Source organism: Carettochelys insculpta, chromosome 13 (assembly GCF_033958435.1).
Source record: "Carettochelys insculpta isolate YL-2023 chromosome 13, ASM3395843v1, whole genome shotgun sequence".
Lineage (NCBI taxonomy): Eukaryota > Metazoa > Chordata > Testudines > Carettochelyidae > Carettochelys > Carettochelys insculpta.
In genome coordinates, this window is record NC_134149.1 from 1,501,983 (window position 1) to 1,521,678 (window position 19,696).

Sequence of the window (19,696 nt, forward strand, 5' to 3'; positions counted from 1 at the left end):
CAGCGCTGGGGTGTCAGGAAGCTTGGAGAGGAAGATGTTACCAGAATACAGGTTTCCAGGGGCTGTCAGGAGGCACAAAGCGAGGGAAAGGAACAGACTCTGCAGATGCATTCCAGGGAGCAGCAGCAGGGTTTGGACATGGCCCGCATGGGCAGAACACGGGAGAGGACAGAGCTGAAGATGGCTTGCTGCGTATGGGCCTGTGTGACAGGAAGGAGGATCTGCCAAGGGGAAGATGTGGGAAGGAAGATGAGCAACACAGCTTCTGGCCACGGTCTGTTGAAGCTGATGGCAAGTCAACCACAAAACACCATTGAGAGACAAGCTCATGTGTGGGTCGGATCATGGACAGGGCCCAGACGAGAGCAAATGTGAGGTGCTGCACACCACCAGTGAAGAGCTGGTAAACAAATCTTGGTGAGCAGAAGAAATCATTTAGAGAGAAGCTGTCAAGTGAGAGGCGGAGGAGGGCCCTGGGCAGCCGCCCCAGGACTCCCACAGCTGACGGAGAGCAAAGGGCAGAGGTGAGGCTAACCCAATGGGAACGGTCAGAGAGGTAACAAGAAAGCCAAAGGAGGATGGCAATGGGAGGAGGAGGGCACCATACATAGGAACAGAAGCAAAGCATTCTCTTTTGCACTCTGTTCAGCCCCTGCAATAGCCAGGGGAGAGGAGAGGCTAAGGGCGGATTCTGCTATTCTTTTATCTACGCCTAAATAGACAAAAATAGCTTTCACAGGGCTTGACATCTTTAATTAAAACACAGTCTTGGTTTGCAGTAAATCTCTCCTGATTTGCAGCAAAGCTGGCCCCTTCCATGAAGAGGCCTGACCGGCATGTTCTCATGTAGGCTGCCATGCACAATTCCCCATCCCTTCTGGAATGTATTCGTCTCACTGGAGACAGCTGACAGGCTCACTGCGCCCTGGAGACTCAGCTGCTATTGTGCTTTATTTCTGGTCCCTAAATTCTCACCTTCCTTCACTCTTCTTGGCCTGGGCAGGACAGAATATCACAGTTTGCAGAATTACTTCTGCACACCCCAGGAATGGAGCTTGGAAGGACAATTTACCACTTTCCTGACTCGGCTTCTCCCTCTCCTCTGCTCTCCCCAAAACGCCGAGAACTCCCTCCTCCTCCTCCATCTTCAAGTGCAAAGATTTAGCTAATTTCTGCCATGAATAGAATAGAAGTAGCCATAGCAACATCAGCCTGCCAACCTTACCACCTCCTATAGCTCCATGTCCCCATCACCCCTTTCTCCTTCACCATCCCTTTTACCGCTCCTGGAAACCAGCAAGGCACCATCCCTTCCCAGCACAGAAACTATCTCTGGCCTCCTGCCTATTCCCAATCAGGATACGTCCTGCTCCCAACACTCCAGTAATGAGCCCTTCGCTGCTCACTAGCACTGACATTCTGAAGACCATTCTTCACCGTCACCTCAGAAATTCTCCTGACCTCTTCTCGTTTTCTGACACTGGCCCACATCCAACCTCCACTTTCCCAGAGATCACTCACCTAAGCAACCCCTCCCTCAACAGCAACTGCGACCACCTGCAAATGGCTTCTTTCCCTTCCAGGGTGCTGTACAGTTTGGCTTCCTCCTCCTCTCCTTACCCTTCTGTGCCTCAGTGGTCCTGTGACAGTTACGTCATTTCTTCCTTCCCAAATGGCAGGTACAGTTCTCAGGATTCTTGGTGCTCAGTTGTCCTGGTTTCATTTTTGTGCAGCCAACCCCTCATGCCCCCAGGGTCACAGAGTGCCAGTGTTCCAATCTGTGCTAAAACCATGGGTCGCCTCTTCCAGAGCAAGCGCTATTCCAGACGCGCCTGCCGCCATTGTACTAAAGGTACCATAGCAATCCCCCAAATGAAGGGAGAAACTAAAGCAAATGGTATGTTCGGCATTCAGCTAATCTTCCCTTAGTAACGCCTCACAGAAACAGGGTGACCACCCGTCCTGTATTGGGCGGGACAGCCCCACATCTGACTTACTCTTCAAAAGGGATGAACTGTCCCATATTTAGGCCCTTGGGGCAAGGGGTGGGGGCAGGAGTGTCCACAGCTGCCGCTTCCCTGAGGCACCGGGGCCAGGAGCGCCCATGGCTGCTGCTTCCCCAGGGCTTGATGCAGCCGGGAGGAGCCGCCTGTACTTGGGACAGGGAGATATGCTCATCCCACACAGAAACAAGCCCAGTTCACATTGATCAACATGGCTGCCTGGGCTGTTTACTGCTTTCCCCTGCACAGGCACAGAATCCTGCCCCAGGGAACATTCCTCCATGCTGGGGGGATTCATGAGATGCCCTCTCTAGAAAGCTTCATCCTTAGCTTTCCTCAGAAAAACCATGTACACACACCTCTTGCTTCTGAGTCAGCCCCTCATCTGCCTCCTGGTTGAGTCTATGGCTCCTTCCAACACTAAGATACTGTAATACCGTTTGGCTGAGTTATTTACTGTTCTTCTAATGACACTCTGTCAGCAGGATCACATTTTTCCTCTTCGCATAGTCCCCTCTGACCCAAGTGACATTTTTTTTAAACTTCTATAGCGCCAGCGAAACCCAGAGAGGCCCAGGGAAGGAGTCAGGAGGAGAACGCTGCTACATGAACACTTTATGCCGTAATGGACATTTCATACCAAGCAAGGGACAGTGAAGCTGAGGCAGCCTCAAGAAATACAAGCCATTTTTAACAGGGCAGTTAGTGACCTGTGAGTCACCAGCTTAATTTAAAGTACAGCTACCCACACTGTCCAAAATACCAAAAGTCTTGCACGAGTGGGAATTCTCCATCTGTCTCTCCTGGACACATCTGCCTCTGGACATTCTTCAGGTTCCAGAAGAATTCCCTGAAACCTCCCTCTGCCTCGCTTGAACTGTGGGGCCTCGGCTTCCAAGGGACCAGAACTGCCTGGTACTTTGGACTGTTGCGGGTGGAACAGGAGATCCCTCAGCTGAGGTTTTGTGGGGTGAGAAAGGTCCTGGCTCCTGCCTTCTCTGCTGGGGACCCTGCCTTGCTTGTGGCAGTGTAAACATTGGCATCAGTGGCCTAGCACCGTGGTGCCAGGGATAAGCAGAGAAGCAGCTTCAGGACAACATGTCAGCGCAGCTGTAGATGCACATACTGGGAATGTCTAAACGCTTCTCTCCCCTGGGAAGCCTGGAGCATCAGTGGGAAGGGGAGGGGAGGGGCTTCTGGTGTGTCGCTTTTCCAGCCATTACAGCTCAGTGATGGTGCCCTACAGGAGAATGTGCTCGCTGCCTTCCCTTCCTGTCTCTAGAGCTGAGTCCTCTGTTCTGCCTCTCTCAGCCCCACTTCTCATTCCCAGTGCGTGGGCAGGCAGGAGGGAAGGGGAGAGAGCTGAGGGAAACCAGAACAATTCAGGACTGAGAGCGAGAGAGAGACGGTGGAAGGGAAAAGGAAAGGAATGAATCAAAGGAAAAGAGCTGGCAGGCAGACAGATGGGAGAAGAGAAGGAAGAGACCAGAAAAGGAGGGGGCTGGGGACAAAGAGAACACAGAGACAAGAGAAAGAGGAGAGATACCTAGCTGGGCTCTCCTGCCCTTCTTGGAATCAGGCACGGCGGCTTCTTGATTGCTTGCACTGCCTACGTGAACCAATTTGGGGGGAGCGGGGAGGGGAAGTCAGGCCACGGGAGCTGGGAGGAGGTGTGTGCTAGTGTTTCTGATTTTACCGTGTGCTCTGGTGCACGGCAGCATGTGTGGGCACGTAACGTTCGCCTTTGTAGTGGTGCGCCCAGTCCGTGTGCTCATAGGAGGTAAATGAACATGGAGCATATGGGAGTGAACACTGTAGGCAGGAACAACCTCTTGTGTGTCACAGGACCCTGCATGCCTGCAAGCATCTCAGCAGACATTGTGCGCACACGTGCCTGCTCGCATGTGAGGGGGAGAGAACAGGTTGCAACGGAGGAGGAGAGCGATGCAGAGCCCACAGCTATGCAAGTGGGCCCTCCTCTGACAGTGCAGTCCTCCAGCCCCCTCATCCTCCTCCAGCTCTGACTGCACACTCCTTTCCATCCCCTGCTTTGGAAGCGGTTCCAGGAACAAGCATGCCATTTAAAAGGACAGCCTTACCCAGAAGCAGGCCCGGCGTTACCCAGTGCCGCACAGTGCCGTGATGTTTGCGCTACATTCTCTACAGGACCATTAGCTTTCGCATTTGGAGCCCCCATCAAACACCCACTTGAGCATGCAAGTCCTTTCCGTCTCTCAGAACCAGTCCCTTTTGCTGCTGTGCCAGCCATGCACAGCTGTTGCTGTCTGCCCATCTTTTGTCCCTCTGACTGTCCACAACTGGATGTTGACGACACCAGTTCCTGAGGCTCAGATATATTGCACCTTCCTAGAGGATGGAAATGTTGCTGAGGCATTTGCTGCACAGCTTTACTCAGTGCATAAATTTGCTACACACCAGGGAGCAATTCTGCCTTCTCCAATACAGTCTGTGTACATTCCACACATGCGTCATATGGAACATGCAGAGCCTCGCTAGGCACATGTAACCTTGCATGCCAGCCAGGCATCACTCTGTCTGCCTTGCACTGCTGGAAAATGGTTTTGCCTCTTCCCCTTCAGCAATGGTAGAACCTAATAAAGCATTCTCCAGTCTGCAGACACTCAAGCCAAACCAGTTTTCAATGCTCAGCAGCAGCACAAAGAGAAAACGATTCCATTGCGAAACATGAAAGATTCCTGCATCTGAAAGCATGGCCCCTTCTGCCCAACCCCCAGCTCTGCTGATGGCACTGATCTAATCACAGAATCACAGGGCTGGAAGGGACCTCAGGAGGTCATCGAGTCCAGCCCCCTGCTTCAAGCAGGATCAACCCCCACTAAGTCATCCCAGCCAGGACCTTGTCCAGCCGGGACTTAAAAACCTCAAGGGATGGAGAATCCACCACCTCTCTAGGCAACACATTCCAGTGCTTCACCTCCTGCCTGGTGAAGTAGTTTTTCCTAATATCTAACCTACACCTCTCCCTCTTCAACTTCAGACCATTACCCTATGGACACTTCTCTCTGTCTGTCACCATTTGCAATCATCTTCACAGGGACCCTTGGCCATCCCAGCACCCATTTCTGCCAGGCCTGGCGGAGGGGAAATGAAGACTAATAGGCACTGGCTGCCCTGACATCTCTGTGCCTGTCTTGACCCTCGAGCTCCATGCATTTGATGGAGCTACAGCACAGAAGGGCTGAAGCCAGCTTGCCAGGAGGCGGCAGGAAATCTAGAGACAGCTGTAGGTGAAGAGACATGCAGAAACCACCCTCCTAGGATGCTTGGTTTTGGGGCCCTTTCTGTAAACACTCCTCTGGGAGTTTCATTTCAGAATCTGATTATTTCGGCCTTACAGAGGGATTCAGCCAGTAACCAAGAAGGCCCTAGAGAGGAAAGCACAAGCTTTGGAGGGGAGCTAGGTTTCAGCTGTTTATTGTTGTCTGTTCACACACAGCTCTTCAAAGGAATCAATGAAAAGTCCCATGTCAGGTTTGAAGCTAATGAGTGAAGAAGCAGCGAGACAGAGGTAAAGGCTGATTTACACTAACACAAGGTAGATTCTCAGCCTGGGTCCAGCCTCCATTTTACAGCTTTGCAAACAGGCTCCATCCATTTTCTAAGCAGGAGAATGGGTTCAAAACAGGAAGGGTCTCTCCATGCAGAAGAGAAGAGAGCAACAGCCCAGCAATTGCTGCCTAGGGAGCCCCGTATTAAGAAGGGAAGAAATAAAGGCAGTGAAGTGGGGCAGAAAGCACACAGCCTGCCACAGACCAGAGCCGGGTTATATAATTATCAGCCGGGCTGGAGAGCGAGGCATAATGAGTGGGGAGCAAGCTCCCAAGTGCACCGAGAGGTGGGAGACTCAGTTGGTGAGTCCCAGCACTTGGCACCTGCGGCCTCAGAGAGCACCCCGAGGGCCGGGTGCCTGGGGCTGTGCGCACAAGGTCGGACGGGACACTTGGCACCCTTGAGAAAGCAATGGGCACCTGTGAGGCGGGTGAATGACCACCTCTTCTGGTGCCCAGCAGAAGCCAGCTGAGTCCTCAGGAAGCTGCTCCTAACCCAGGGGAGCAGGAGAAAAGAGACGGTGCTCACCCTCGGCTTGGGCCTGGGAAGTCCTGGCCTGCCCAGCCAACCCCAACAGCCAAGCAGTGCTGGAGTGTGCTACATTATCAGACCTTCTTGCTAACACTCCTCTTTTCCACAAGGCGCCTAACGAGGGCTCCATCCAGCTACCGGCCCCATCCACAGGCCCTCAGCCCATGCCCAGTTACCCGAGGCACTTGGAGACAGAGCGAGCGCTTGGGATGCCCAGGGTGTGTTAACAAGCCCTTTACTGAAAGGGGCCCCTCCCCCACTGGCCGAGGGAGCCCACCTGCGCCCCTACCTGTTCATACCAGTCGCGGTTCGAACATGTGCACTCTGGCCACCAGCTCGTGCTGTTCCCATTCATCTTGGGGGTGCTCTTCCCTGGGGCCTGCTTCAGGGGAGCAGGGACGTTGTCCCGGGAGGTGGGGATGAGTTTGCTCTTATTCCTTGAGGTGGGGGTGGCTCCCCCCTGGGACGGCAGGGTCTGAGAGCCGTAGCCCCCGTAGCTGTACTGCTCATGCTGCCACTCGCCGTAGGAAGGAGGCTCCATGCGCCGCAGGGCTGCCATCCGTGTCACTTCGTAGCACTCCGGGCACTTACAGCAGTGATGGTGCTTGTGCATATTTCCTTTCATAACAGACACGCAGCCCAGAACAAAAGGGGAAAGAGGCAAGGGATGGAGAAAGGGACCCCCCGCCCCGAGCGGAAAATGCGTCCGCCTCCTCTCCCTCTAGGCACCCCTCCCCCTCTTGTAGTCAGAGGTGGTCCAGCGTCTTCCGTGCAGAAGGAGAATTACGAATCGATTATCTCCAAAGGGGAGGAAAAATGGAAGCGTGCTGCCTGCTGTTCTGCACTGCTGGCCAGGCAGGTGCTCGCATGGCAGCGTGCCCCTCAGGCCCCAGAGATGTACTGGGGTGGGGGGCCTCGTGCAATCAGCTCTCCGCTTTGCTGCATCCCCAGAGAGGGTCGGCGGCAGAGGCAGCTCTGGGCCCTGGCAGCCGCGTGCACAGTCAGGCTCCCTCAGTGGGGAGAAGGAGGCTTGCTTCACCTGCACGGCTCAGGCTGAAGGATTCTGCTCTCTCTGGTCCCTGGGCGAAAAGGGAGAAGGCAAGAGCATCTCTCCAGCTTCCCCGTTCTCCCTGCGCTTGGCCAATCACAGCACCAGGCAGCATCAGCAGCGGCAGTGAGAATGTTAAACAGCGGGCTCTTAAAGTCACAGCTGCCTCATTGCTACCCTGGAGCCTGCTGCACCATTCAGCCCCCGCATGGAGCCAACTGCCAATTGGTGTGCTGGAAAAGCAGGGGCAGCACCTGCCCAGCTGAAATGACTCGGTCAGAAATCCCCAGAACCCCTGCAGCGAGGGGGGGCGAGGCCCAGGAGATCCCTCCGAGACACCAGGGATACTCATTGTACAGCATGCACAGATGCACCTTTGCACCTCACAGCCGAGTGACACGCAAACGCCACCAGCAGCACTCACCTTTCAAACCTGAAGTTACAAGAAGCACATGCAAAGTGCCCCTGCTATTTGCAGTGCTCCCGGCATACAGGACCGGGAATGGCTAGGGATACGGTGCGCACTGGAGCCACGGTAGGTCTCTAAGGCGAGCCAGAGGGCTACGGGGGAGCTGCTGCAGTGTACAGCCAGAATCTACATCTACACAAACTCAGGAGGCCTCTTTCCTGACACATGGGGATTCCCAGGGAGGCTGGCCACTCACCTGCTTTCCAGACAGCAAGGGACCTATGGCTCTGCAACCCACATGCTGCAAAACCTAGGCACAATGGAGGGAAGCTAAGAGCAGAGAGCAATTGTTAAACCCTCACTCTCTGCCTCTTGGGCCTCTGCTACTGACTGGGGAGGTGGGAACCCTATGGGATGTTTCCGGGTTTAGCATGCACAGGGAAGAGAACACACTTTTGGTGGGTAGACTCAGAGCTGGGGTCAAAGGTAGCAATGCCTATGCTAGACAGACTCTCTTCTATAACACAACTCTGCAAACCCGTTTCATTCTCACTTCCCAGCGCAGTCCTGCCCCAGGCCTGACATGCAACCTTCCTGCTCACGTCAGCCTTGGGCCCCACATGGCACTGCCCAGGAATCTTACTCCAGGACCCCCACAGGCTGTTCCACTGACACCCTTCAGTCCTGCCCTGCAGCTGCTGGCTGTTGCAGTCCACATGCACCCCGGGCCAACCCCCACCCCACCCCACTATTACAGACCCAGAGTGGAGATGGACAGTCCTGCTGATTCGTGCAGTGCTTTTCTGAGGTGCACAAATCAGCCTCAGGGTGAGGCTGCCTGTGACACCAGCTGGAATGTGAACGCCAAGATGAAAGGCTGACGGATTGCTCCAGCAGCAAGAACCATCTCATCTGGGCCACTGAACCTCCACCTCCATTGTTAGAAGTGTCCTACGAGCTTCAGTCCTGCACTGGGGGTTGTGCTCACAGACCTTTCCAGTTCCACGTACACCATACTCCATGGGGGAGGGGTGAAAGGAGGATCCTCAAGAGCCTAATTTCCGTAGGACAGAGAAGAAGCCTGCTTTGGGGCTGCGGGCACAGAAACCTCCCCCCATGGGCAGGCTGATTTAAAAATGGCCAGCAGCTGCTGTGTCTGTCAGCCCTGCAAAGGGGTGTCACAAACATCCCCTTAACCCTGCAGTGGAGGTCCTTGTTCCAGGCTAGGATTCCCGGAAAGAACCAGTCTCCAGGGTTCGGCTACTTGTTTGCTGGGTGAAAAGAACCACTTTTACAAGTAACACCTAATTAGACTGTGGAACTCCCTGCCCCAGGATGTCATTGAGGCTAAGACTTTAGTCCATCAAAGAGGGACTGAAGATGTACATGGACAACAAGAGGTATACTAAGTAGTGAAGAAAGATAAGCGCTGAAGTTTGGAGTGGATATAAATCGTCTTGCTTCGGGTTTAAATCCTGCCTCTTACAGGTTAGGATGCAGCCTTTTGGGGCAGGGGGCAAAATATTCCTCCTTGTTGCAGATTTTTGTGCTTGGTTCTCTGAGGCACCTGGGGCTAACCACAATAGGAGACAGGATACTGAACAAGATGGACGCCAGCTCCCATCCAGTCCAGCGATTGCTGGGAGGTGCTGCATCTCTGTAGCAGCCAGCATGCCTGGGCCAGGAGTAAGAGACTAAAACAACAGCGAAGGGACCGGAGCTTTGTGAGGTGGCTGCCAGGTGCTGGGGTATTGAAGAAACTGGCTGCCCCTTGTGCTCAAGGGAATCCTCACATTCACCATACCAAGCAGAGCAGCAAATCATGGGCTAGAAGGCCAGCCAGCAGCAACTCCAGCAACTCCTGTCTTGCCCAGCTCACCACAGCACCACTTGGACTGGGTAAACCTTCCTCAAAGTCAGTACTCAGACATCACAAAGGGATTCTATGTGGATTTCCTCTTGTAAAAGGCTGCTGATGGATTCCTGCTGCAGAGCTTTGGAGCTCAAGTCCACCTCATGCTGCAGCCAGTTCAGCCTCTGCAAAACAGCAGATACTGCTGGGACAGGAGGGGGATGCTCCTCCACACCTGCTAGCATTGCAGCGAGGAGTCTCATTTCGTCCACTAGTGCACGTACGGCAGAGAGCTCTGTCTGGGGGGTAGGGGGACACTGACCTGGAGATCCCTGCGTGAAGGAACTGGACTGATCTTAAAGGAGGGAACACGAAATCACTCTTGGGGAAAACCCACTGCTTTACACAAAGAACTGCCTCCTCTCCCTGGCCACGGCTGTCCCGGGCATCTCCTCCTGCTCCCCTGACTTGGATTTTGTAATGATTTCCCCTTTCCTGCTCCGCAGCCCGGCTGTGACACAGGCGACAGGCCAGTCTAAGTAGAAACGACAGAGGGAAGAAGCGGGGGGCAGAAGCTATGACCAAGGAGGAGGCCTGCGACAGAGAAATTTTTGGTAACATGCGAGGGTGGCAGGACCAATGGAGAGACACACTGACAGCTGGTTTCCAGCAATAGATCTCAACATGGCTTCCGGTAGGAATGGTGGTTGTCTTCACTAGCATCCAAGCTTCCTCCTTGTCCTCTCCATAGAACTCCTCCGATGCGACAGCCATGGGGCAGCTGACTCAGGTGAAATCACCTGCCAGGTCTCCAGCACTAATCCCACTGCCCTGAACTCAACATTCCATCCGTCAAAGGCTAGAAAATGTAGAGGCCTCCATGCCCCAGGCCTCTCTTTTTGGCACACATCTCCCTTACCTGTAAGTGGAACCTGCCCTTGTACACTCCCCCTCTGGAACTCTGACATGCTTTCGCCGCTTTCTGTCTCGTGTATCGTATCTTCAAATCCCGCCCATCTGCACTAGCACTGCTGCACCCTAATCTCTGCATCATGTGCTGCTCATTTCATGCTTTTCTACAGCTCGCTGCATTTGCCTCCTCGTCGGCCTGTTGGTCAGAAGGTCTAAATCCACTGCAAATGACTTGCTCGGCTCTTTTCCTGTTCCCCTCATTTTTTCATGGCAGGCGGTCTCCACCATGCAGGTAAGATATGCACAACAAAGGGCTGCAAAAATGTATCTCAGCAAGTAGGAAACACTTCCCAGTTCTCACACAAAACAGATCACATAATAGTTCTGTTCACGCCCCGGTCTCAAAGCGCTTCACAAACACTAATCAATCTTTGTAACACTATCAGACAAATGATCCTGGTTATCACCCAAAGAAGCTGCACCATAGAAAGGTGAGGTGACTCACCCAGAAGTGCGCAGCTCTGGAAAGGACAGCTCGGTGGTCAGAGCTCTGGTGTTGCAGAACCAGCATTGTGAGCTCAACCCTTGACGGGGTCTTTCAAAGCTCGGGGTAGACTTTAAAGAAAAAAATCTGTCAGGGACGGTGCTAGGCCTTGCCGTGAGGGCAGGGGACTGTACTGGATGATCTCCTGAGGATCCTTCCAGCTCTATGAGATATGTATGACAAGGCGGGCCAGTGTTCCATGCAAGCTGAGAGGTGCAGTGTCTGCTCAGGAGTGATTCAAATGCCACCCAGATGATTAGCAGAGTGCCCACAGCCATGGTTTGTTCCTACTGGTGGTGCACATTCGCACGTCTCGGTGCACATAGAAAAACGCATTCTGCACAGGGATGGAAAAGATCAGAGGAAGTATTGGCAGTGACTAGAAGCCAGGAGCGCTGATCCCCCCTCTCTCTTTGCCCAGCCATATCCCCACACTCCATCAAAGGCTGGTGGCAAGTGACTCGACTCATCCACTCACACAGTGGGAAAAGGAAGCATTTTACTTTAATTTTTTTAAAAGAAAAGCAGAATTACTAATAAAATGGTGCCTGGACTCTGCGCTAGGGAGGCCCTGCTGAGAGCAGCACTGGGACCATCTGTTCAAGGAGATCAGGATGCTTGGCTGCGTGGGTGACTGCATCTTGGACCACTGGAAGATTTTGCATTGTGGGGCTTCATCCCTAGATTTTCTGACTGGCAGGAGTTGAGCCTCCAGGACAGAAATATCTGGATCTCCAGGGCCCAGTCTGTGCCTGACAGGTCAGGACTCCATGTTCTGGCCAGCCACAAACCAATTACAGATGGTGTTTGCCATTATGGCTACTTAGAGTTGCCATCTCATTCTGATGCCATTCCAGGAGATTTTATTTCCCAACGTGACCAAATGTCATTTTCATACAATAGCCCATTAAAATCTCCAGGATTGCATTCAGGCGTCACCGGGAGTCCGATGGGCTGTGTGTGTGAAATAGGGGATGAGTGAGTGCATGCGTGCGCTGGGAGGTACTGTGTTCTGAACTAATGGGGCAATCCAGGTTTACTCTCGTGGGATAAACCTGCACAAAGTTCTACCCTCAAAACAAAAAAGCAGTCCAGGAGCACTTTAAAGACTAACAAAATCATTTATTAGGTGAAGAGCTTTCGTGGGACAGACCCACTTCTTCAGACCATCGCCGTACCAGAACAGACTCAGACAGAGTTTTGTGCTGGGTGTATCTCTGTGAGGACCACCAACCTAGAGCACGAGGTGGAAGACCTGTACTTGGGGGAGGAGCGGGGGAACAGAAGGTACTTAAGGTCTAGACAGGACCGTCCCCAGGGAGATGTGGGGCCTGGGGCAACCCCCGCCAGTGCCCCAGGTGTGGGGTCCAGGGCAACCCCCATCACTGCAAGGTTCGTCCCCACCCTGCCTCTGCTCCACCCTGCACCACCCCCACTCCAGCCCTGCTCTCGTTCTGCTCCTTGCCTCCTCCCACGGGGGCACCTGGCATAAGGTGGCAGCTGGAGTCGGCCCCCTCCCACACTCACCCCAGCAGCAGGAGCCAGAGTGACTCTGCTCCACTCCACCCACCGGCCTCTCACCTTCCTGCCCTTGGCTTCACCGTGGCCTTGGAGAGGGACGTGGAGTGCCCTGGATCCAGGCACTCTGCTCCCTACCGCTGCAGTGAAGCTGGGCACAGTGGGCTGGGAGAGGGCAGTGCAGCAGGATGGAACAGGCTGCCAGGCTGCTCCAGCTCCCTTCGCCACGGTGAGTAGGGAGGCCGCTGTCCTGCACCAGGCCCCCTGGTAATCCCCTGGGTCCAGCCCATAAGATGGTTGAGACGAGCACCACAGGGCTCCCCAGAGCCTGGGGCCTCGGGCCTGGTGCTGCTGCCCTGAACTGTCTATGGACAGGCTGGCTCTGGCTCTGACACAAGTCTCCAACAGAGATTCTGCGATCATCACCCCGGGAGGTTTTGAGGGTTGGACACAGGTCTGTCAGGTCAGGCCATGGTTGTGGGCTGGACTTGATGACTTCACGGAATACCTTCCAAGGCTCATGATTTTTTCACAAGCCTTGTGATAGCGTTTTAATTAAATGTCCAGCACCTGGCGTCAGAATTACATGAGGATCTCAACGTCATTAGTCACCAGGCCTCACTGCAGAGGAAAGCTTGGGAGCACGACCCAAGCACAGCCTCAGGGCTCAAAAGCCAGAAAACAAAGAAAAAGGTGTTTTTCAAATCTCTGGATTTTTGGCCCCGATGGTTGATTTTGAACTGGTGATATTGCATTCAGTGCCAGCTTCCTTTCACCCACTCCTCGCTGCTCCCACGCAGGGGTCACACACACTCCCACATCTGGCCTTTTCAGGAACTGACCACAGAACAACAAATGTGCTTTGGACACATGAAAACACTGTGACGAACACGGTTGCTAATGTTCAGACTTCAGTAACTTACTCATTTCCCATCTGGTAGGGGAACTTGGGAGAGGATCTCCAAAGTCCCTTGATTTATCTCCTCCTACCAGACCAGCCGGTTCTTTCAGCCAAAGAAAACAGCACCTCTGGACACATCAGTTCTATTCCATGGGCAGCAAGGTCACCTCAGAGTCAGGCCCAACGCCAAGGAAATCTACAGAAAGATTCATGCTGATTTCGGTGGGCTTCGTGCAGGATCCACACAATTTGCCCCCTTGTCCCAGTGCCTGAGCTATGTGGCCTCTGAAGCATTCCCCAGCCGGAGCATGCTGGGCTCATGGGAACTGAGCTCTGCTGCTAAGACGCCCTACAGGGAAAGAAACACAAAATGGGAAGGCGTTTCTGCTGGCAGCAAAATCTGCCACATGCAAGTGAAGCTCCCCCAGGACGGTCTGAGAGCAGGTCCCAGTTCGGATCTGTGTGCAGCTGCAATCCACAACTGGTTTAATGGGGTTTACCAATTGCTGCTTTGATTCCCATTGGCAGGTGCCTGGTCCTGGGCTGAACTGTGCACTCAGCACCACCAAGCCTGGGACCTGTTTGCTTTCTGCACCAACAAGAGTTGGAGGCAGGCAGATGGAGGGCATGCCCAGCCTCTGAGGTGGAGGCAACTTCCGCCAGCTGCTCTAGAAGCCTGGGTGACAAAGCAATTCTCCTCTGGCCTTCCTCCACAGAAGGGACCTTGCCACTTGGATGGCCCTGAGGGGAGGGAGCTGTCTGCAGCTAAGAAAAAAATGGTAAAGGCTCCTGCAGGGCACAGCAAGGGGACAGGATATGAAAGCTGCCAAGCTGCACACCAAGTGACCATGCCCATTTAAGCTAACGGGAATGGAGTGTGTTCAGCACCCCACCCCCTCAAGGCCGTGTGAAATGGTCACAACACAAAAAAAATCGAGAGAATTTAAAACCAAAACTCCGGCTGAGCCTTACCGATCCTTGGGCAGGGGCTGGGAACCCTGCTGAACAGGCTGGACTGGAGACCCAGAAAGCGGCGGGCTGGTGGGGTGACTCCGTATTTGCTTACTGACACTTTTCCTGGCTGCGCAGCCTCCTGGAATTCGGCTAATGGCTGTCCTGCAGCAGCTGAGCTAACAAAGTACCGGGAGTTGCCTGATTAAGACTCTTCCGAAGGGTCCTGTTTAGTGGACGCCAGGCCTTGGTACTAGGCTGGAACTATATAAAAGGGATGACACAGGCAGAGTGGGCCAGAGACACCAGGACCAGAAGAAACGCCTAGTGCAAGGGAGACACCGGGGTCTTATGTTTCACAGAGCAGGGTGCAAAGTTAGGCTGCTCCTTCAGCCACCCACCTCTTTTCTGTCCCCTTTAAAGAAGACAGTAATGCAGGAAATTTCTGAATGGCTGCCGCTTCCTCCAGCCTGCCTGCTAGTTTCTCAACCAATCAGGTGACACACTGAAGCTGCAGCAGCCAGCTCTCTTGTCTCTCTAAAAGGGACACTGTCCTTATCAACCATTTCAGTTCCTCCAACCTCAGAGGCAAGGATGGAGGGGTTGTTGAATGTAACAGAAAAACAGATAATTTATGTCCAGATTCCAGAGGTGATTCAAACACATGGCCACCACTGCAATAGTTAAGGGTCCCAGGCAGCATAAGAGACAGTAAGCTATGGATTGCTGGTGTTTAGCTTCAGTGATGAAAGGTTTCTGAAAGATGGAGAGAGCACTTTCACAGTGTAAAGCACATTTTCTCATTCTCTGCTCCCTCTGCGCCCAGAAGAGCAGCAGAGGATTCCCAGTCCTTTACACCTTGGCAGTGGGCACGCCCTCCCCATAAACAATCAGCAAGGCTTAAAAACAGGACCTTGCATGACAAAGTACAGAGGCGTCTGCGGGCTGAAAATTCACTTAATTAGCAGCAGCAAGCTGTTACCCTCTGTGGAGCAGCTACCAGCAGGAAACACATACGTTCCCAGCAAAGTTCAGGTGCACAAGAGACACCTGCAAAAATTCTCTCCCTCCTCCCCCCCAGATAAAAGGAAACCCACCTTGGGAAAGATTACCTGAGTGTGGAGAATGAGTAAGAAACAAACACAGCACCCGAAGGGGAAGTGTGTGGTGCCATGTAGCACTATGACAAGGACCATTACCGGCCTGTGTAACTCGATGGAGGAGAAGTTAAATCGGGGAAGAAGCGGTCTTTTTCAAAGTGGCATGCCAGGAATTGATTTCTTTCTGCCAGATTTTCAATCACTGGAATAACTTTTTTTTAGGTGCAGAGCTCCTGCCTACATGCTGTACCACACCAGCAAAATCAGAACATCATCTAGCGTCAAAAGCATCACAGCGACTGGACAGCACAGAAGACCTACATTAGTGAGTGAATTTGACACCTCATAAGCAAATACACAGGCAGGAAAGCAACCAGCCTTCCGTAGGTAATGCTGGTCTGACTTCAGCACTCACCCACGGAAACAGCAGCTGGACCTCAATATCACAAATGTGCTCAACCTCAGCTCACCTCTCTCCACTGGCTCCCAAACCAAACCCAAGCACCTGGTACATGCCCTCAGAGCCTTCCACTACTTAATGCCCTCCTCAGTTCTTCCATCCTGCACATTCCCACGGCGCTCAGCTGATGTCTCTCTCTGCCTGTGCTTGAGCTCCACCCTTCCTTCACGAAATGCCTCTGCCTAGAGCCCTCCTGACTGAACCACGCTGCCTCTGACAATCCCACTGGCTCCTATTTGTTACTTTAGAAAGTTATATTCACATCTATGGCTCTGTGTCATAAATAAAGAGAAGTTACTCACCTGTGTAGTAAGGATGGTTCTTCGAGATGTGTCCCCGTGGGTGCTCCACAGTAGGTGTTGGGCTCGCCCGGCGCCGCAGCTCAGAAATTCTTCAGCAGTCTCCGTCGGGTTGCGCACGCACCAATGCGCGTCGGCTCTTCGCGCGCTTACGGTCATGTGCGCAATCCGGTCCCCGCCAGTTCCTGATCAACCGCTCCGGGCGCCCCTGAAAAACACACAAAGAGGGCTTCGAAGTGGGGAGGAATGGGTGGGTAGTGGAGCACCCACGGGGACACATCTCGAAGAACCATCCTTACTACACATGTGAGTAACTTCTCTTTCTTCTTCGAGTGGTCCCTGTGGGTGCTCCACAGTAGGTGACTACCCAGCAGTAACCCCCCCCCGGAAAAGGAGGTGGGTACCCGATTTATGCGCAGCTTGCCCGTGAAAGGACTGCTGTCGACACGCGTGTATCCCCATCAAGCATCCTGTGCATGGCATAGTGCTTGGCGAAGGTGTCATAGGAAGACCACGTTGCCGCTCTGCAGATATCTCTCAGCGCGATCCCTTTGAAGAAGGCCGTTGACGCTGCCATCACCCTAGTAGAGTGGGCTCTTGGCGGAACTGGCAGAGGAGTCTTGCGAAGCTCGTAACACAGTCTTATGCAAGACACAATGTGATTTGAAATCCTCTGTGAAGATAGCGCTTCTCCTTTTGACCTGGATGCAATGGACACCAGGAGTCTGTCCATTTTCCGGAAAGGTTTAGTTCTATCGATGTAGAAAGCCAGTGCCCTTCTTACGTCAAGTAAGTGCAACCATGCCTCTTCATTTGAGTTGTGAGGCTTAGGATAGAACGAGGGCAACGCTATTGGTTCGTTAATATGAAAATCTGAAGAGACCTTCGGAACAAAGGCTGGGTGTAATCGTAAGACCACTGCTTCTTTTGAGAAGATCGTGCAGGGTGGTGTGGACATTACGGCTGCGACCTCGCTCACTCTGCGAGCTGACGTGATTGCCAGGAGGAAAGTCGTTTTAATGGTGAGTAGTCGAAGGGGGACCGTAGCCAATGGTTCAAAGGGCGGTCCCGAGAGGGTGTGTAAAACTAGGTCTAAACTCCATGACGGCGGTATTGGTTTCCGAGGGGGGTACAGATTCACCAACCCCTTTAGGAAATGTGAGACAACAGGATGGGCAACTGTGGTTGATCCATCCTCTTCATGCCGAAACGCTGATATAGCCGCCAGATGCACCTTTATAGAGGATAGCGAAAGTCCCTTTTGTTTGAGTTGTAGCAAGTAGTCCAGAATCATAGGTATGGTGGCGTCCTGGGGTATTAGTTGCCTGGAGGAGCACCATTCGGAAAAACGCAACCATTTGTGCTGATAAGTCTTTCTGGTAGAAGTTCTCCGACTACATTCAAGGACTTGTTGTACTCCCTCTGAGCATGTAGGCTCTAAGGCGCTTAGCCATGGATTAACCATGCTTGTAGACAAAGTCTCTTCGGGTGCGGGTACAGTATTGACCCCTGAGCCTGAGTGAGAATGTCCTGTACTGTTGGTAGGGGAAATGGCCGATGCTGAGCCATGCGTAGGAGCAATGGGAACCACTGTTGCCGGTCCCAGGTTGGGACTATGAGTATCATGCATGCTCTCTCCCTTCTGGCCTTGTCCAAGACCTTGTGTATAAGTGTCATGGGAGGGAACGCATAAAGTAGAGGGCCCTTCCATGGGATCATGAAGGTGTCCCCCAAGTACCCCTGTCCCATGCCCGCTCTGGAGCAGTATTGGGGACACTTCTTGTTGTCTCGCGTGGTGAACAAGTCGATTTGGGGAAAACCCCATCTGCGGAACACTTGGTGAAGTAGGTCTGAACGGATCTGCCACTTGTGAGTGGGCGCAAAGTGTCTGCTGAGCTGGTCCGCCTTGACGTTGTGGACACCCGGTAGGTATGAAGCCTTTATGGTTATATTGTTGGCAATGCACCAGTTCCACAGTCGGACCGCCTCCGCACAAAGCGTATGAGACCTGGCTCCCCCCTGCCGGTTTATATAAAACATGGTGGTGGTGTTGTCGGTATTCATGCCGACTATTTTCCACGCAGATAATTGTGAAAATGCCTGCACGCATTGAACACTGCTCTGAGCTCTAATATGTTTATGTGCAGTGTCTTCTCCACGGGGGACCATAACCCTTGAGTGATTTTGTTGTCCATGTGAGCCCCCGATCCCATATGGGAGGCATCTGTTGTAATGAACACAGTAATTTGTGGTTGGCGGAAGGGCACCCCTGTTAGAAGATTCTTGGGGTTTTCCCACCATCTTAATGACTTTCGTGTCTTTGTTGTAAGTGACACCCTCTTGTGAACGGCGTGGATTGAGCGTTTGTATAAGGTTGCCAACCAATGCTGCAATCCTCGCATGTGCAGCCTGGCGTTTTGCACCACAAACGTGGTGGTTGTCATATGCCCCAACAGTTGTAAGCACATAAGAACTGGAACAGTGGGGCTGTACGTTAGTAGTTGTATGAGAGACTTGATGGCACGAAAACGAGCCTCGGGTAAATACATTCTTGACGTGACTGAGTCTATCCGAGCCCCTATAAACTCTATATTTTGCGTGGGGTTGGTCTTTGACTTTGAGAAGTTGATGATGAGGCCCAATGAGGTAAATGTGTTTGTGGTGATGTGTATCATCCGTAATACCTCTGCCCAGGAATTTCCCTTTAGTAGGCAATCGTCCAGGTATGGGAAAATGAAAACGCCCTGTGTGTGTAGGTATGCTGACACCACCGCTAAGGTCTTGGTGAAGACTCTGGGCGCTGAAGAGAGGCCGAATGGAAGGACTCTGTACTGAAAATGATCTGTGCCCACAATGAACTGGAAGAAGCGCCTGTGGATGAATTGCGATATGAAAATATGCATCCTGTAAGTTGAGGGCTGCAAACCAATCACCATCGTCTAGTGCCGTGATTATTGAAGCCATCGTAGTCATCTTGAAGTGCTGTTTGCGTAGATACTGGTTCAGTGCGTGTAGATCCAAAATGGGTCTCCACCCTCCTGTCTTCTTTTCCGTCAGGAAGTACCTGGAGTAGAAACCTTTGCTTTGAAATTGCTCCGGTACTCTCTCCACCGCCCCTATGAATAGGAGGTGGTCCACCTCCCGCCTTAATTCCGGTAGGTGAGAGGGGTCTCTGAGAAGGGGTGAGGTGGGAGGATTTGGTGGAGGTAACAACTGGAAGGGGATCGTGTATCCCGTGTTTACAATCTCCAATACCCACTTGTCTGAAGTGATGCTTTTCCATTGTGGGTAAAATGGCTTGAGTCAGTGATGAAAAATGTACTGAGATTGGCACTGAGATACAGTCTTGGCTTCGTGGCCCTCAACAGACCTGTCAAACCTGCTGTCTTGCACTTTGCCCTGAGGAGGCGTTGCCCTGCTGAGGTCGGCGCCTAGGGCCCTTATAATGTGTTTGTTGATGACGTCCCTGATCATACCCCCGTTGAAATTGGGTACGTTGCTGTTGGTAACCATAACAGCGTTGCTGAGGATAAAACTTCTTCCTTCTGAATGGTGGGGTATATATTCCCCAAGTCCG

At 52.8% G+C, this 19,696-nt stretch overlaps 1 protein-coding gene across 3 annotated transcripts in view; it reads right to left on the minus strand.

Moving 5' to 3' along the window:
- DLG3 (discs large MAGUK scaffold protein 3) overlaps positions 1–19,696 on the minus strand; it is a 181,051-nt gene that overhangs the window by 125,855 nt on the left and 35,500 nt on the right. The gene's annotated exons all lie outside the window — the stretch shown is intronic.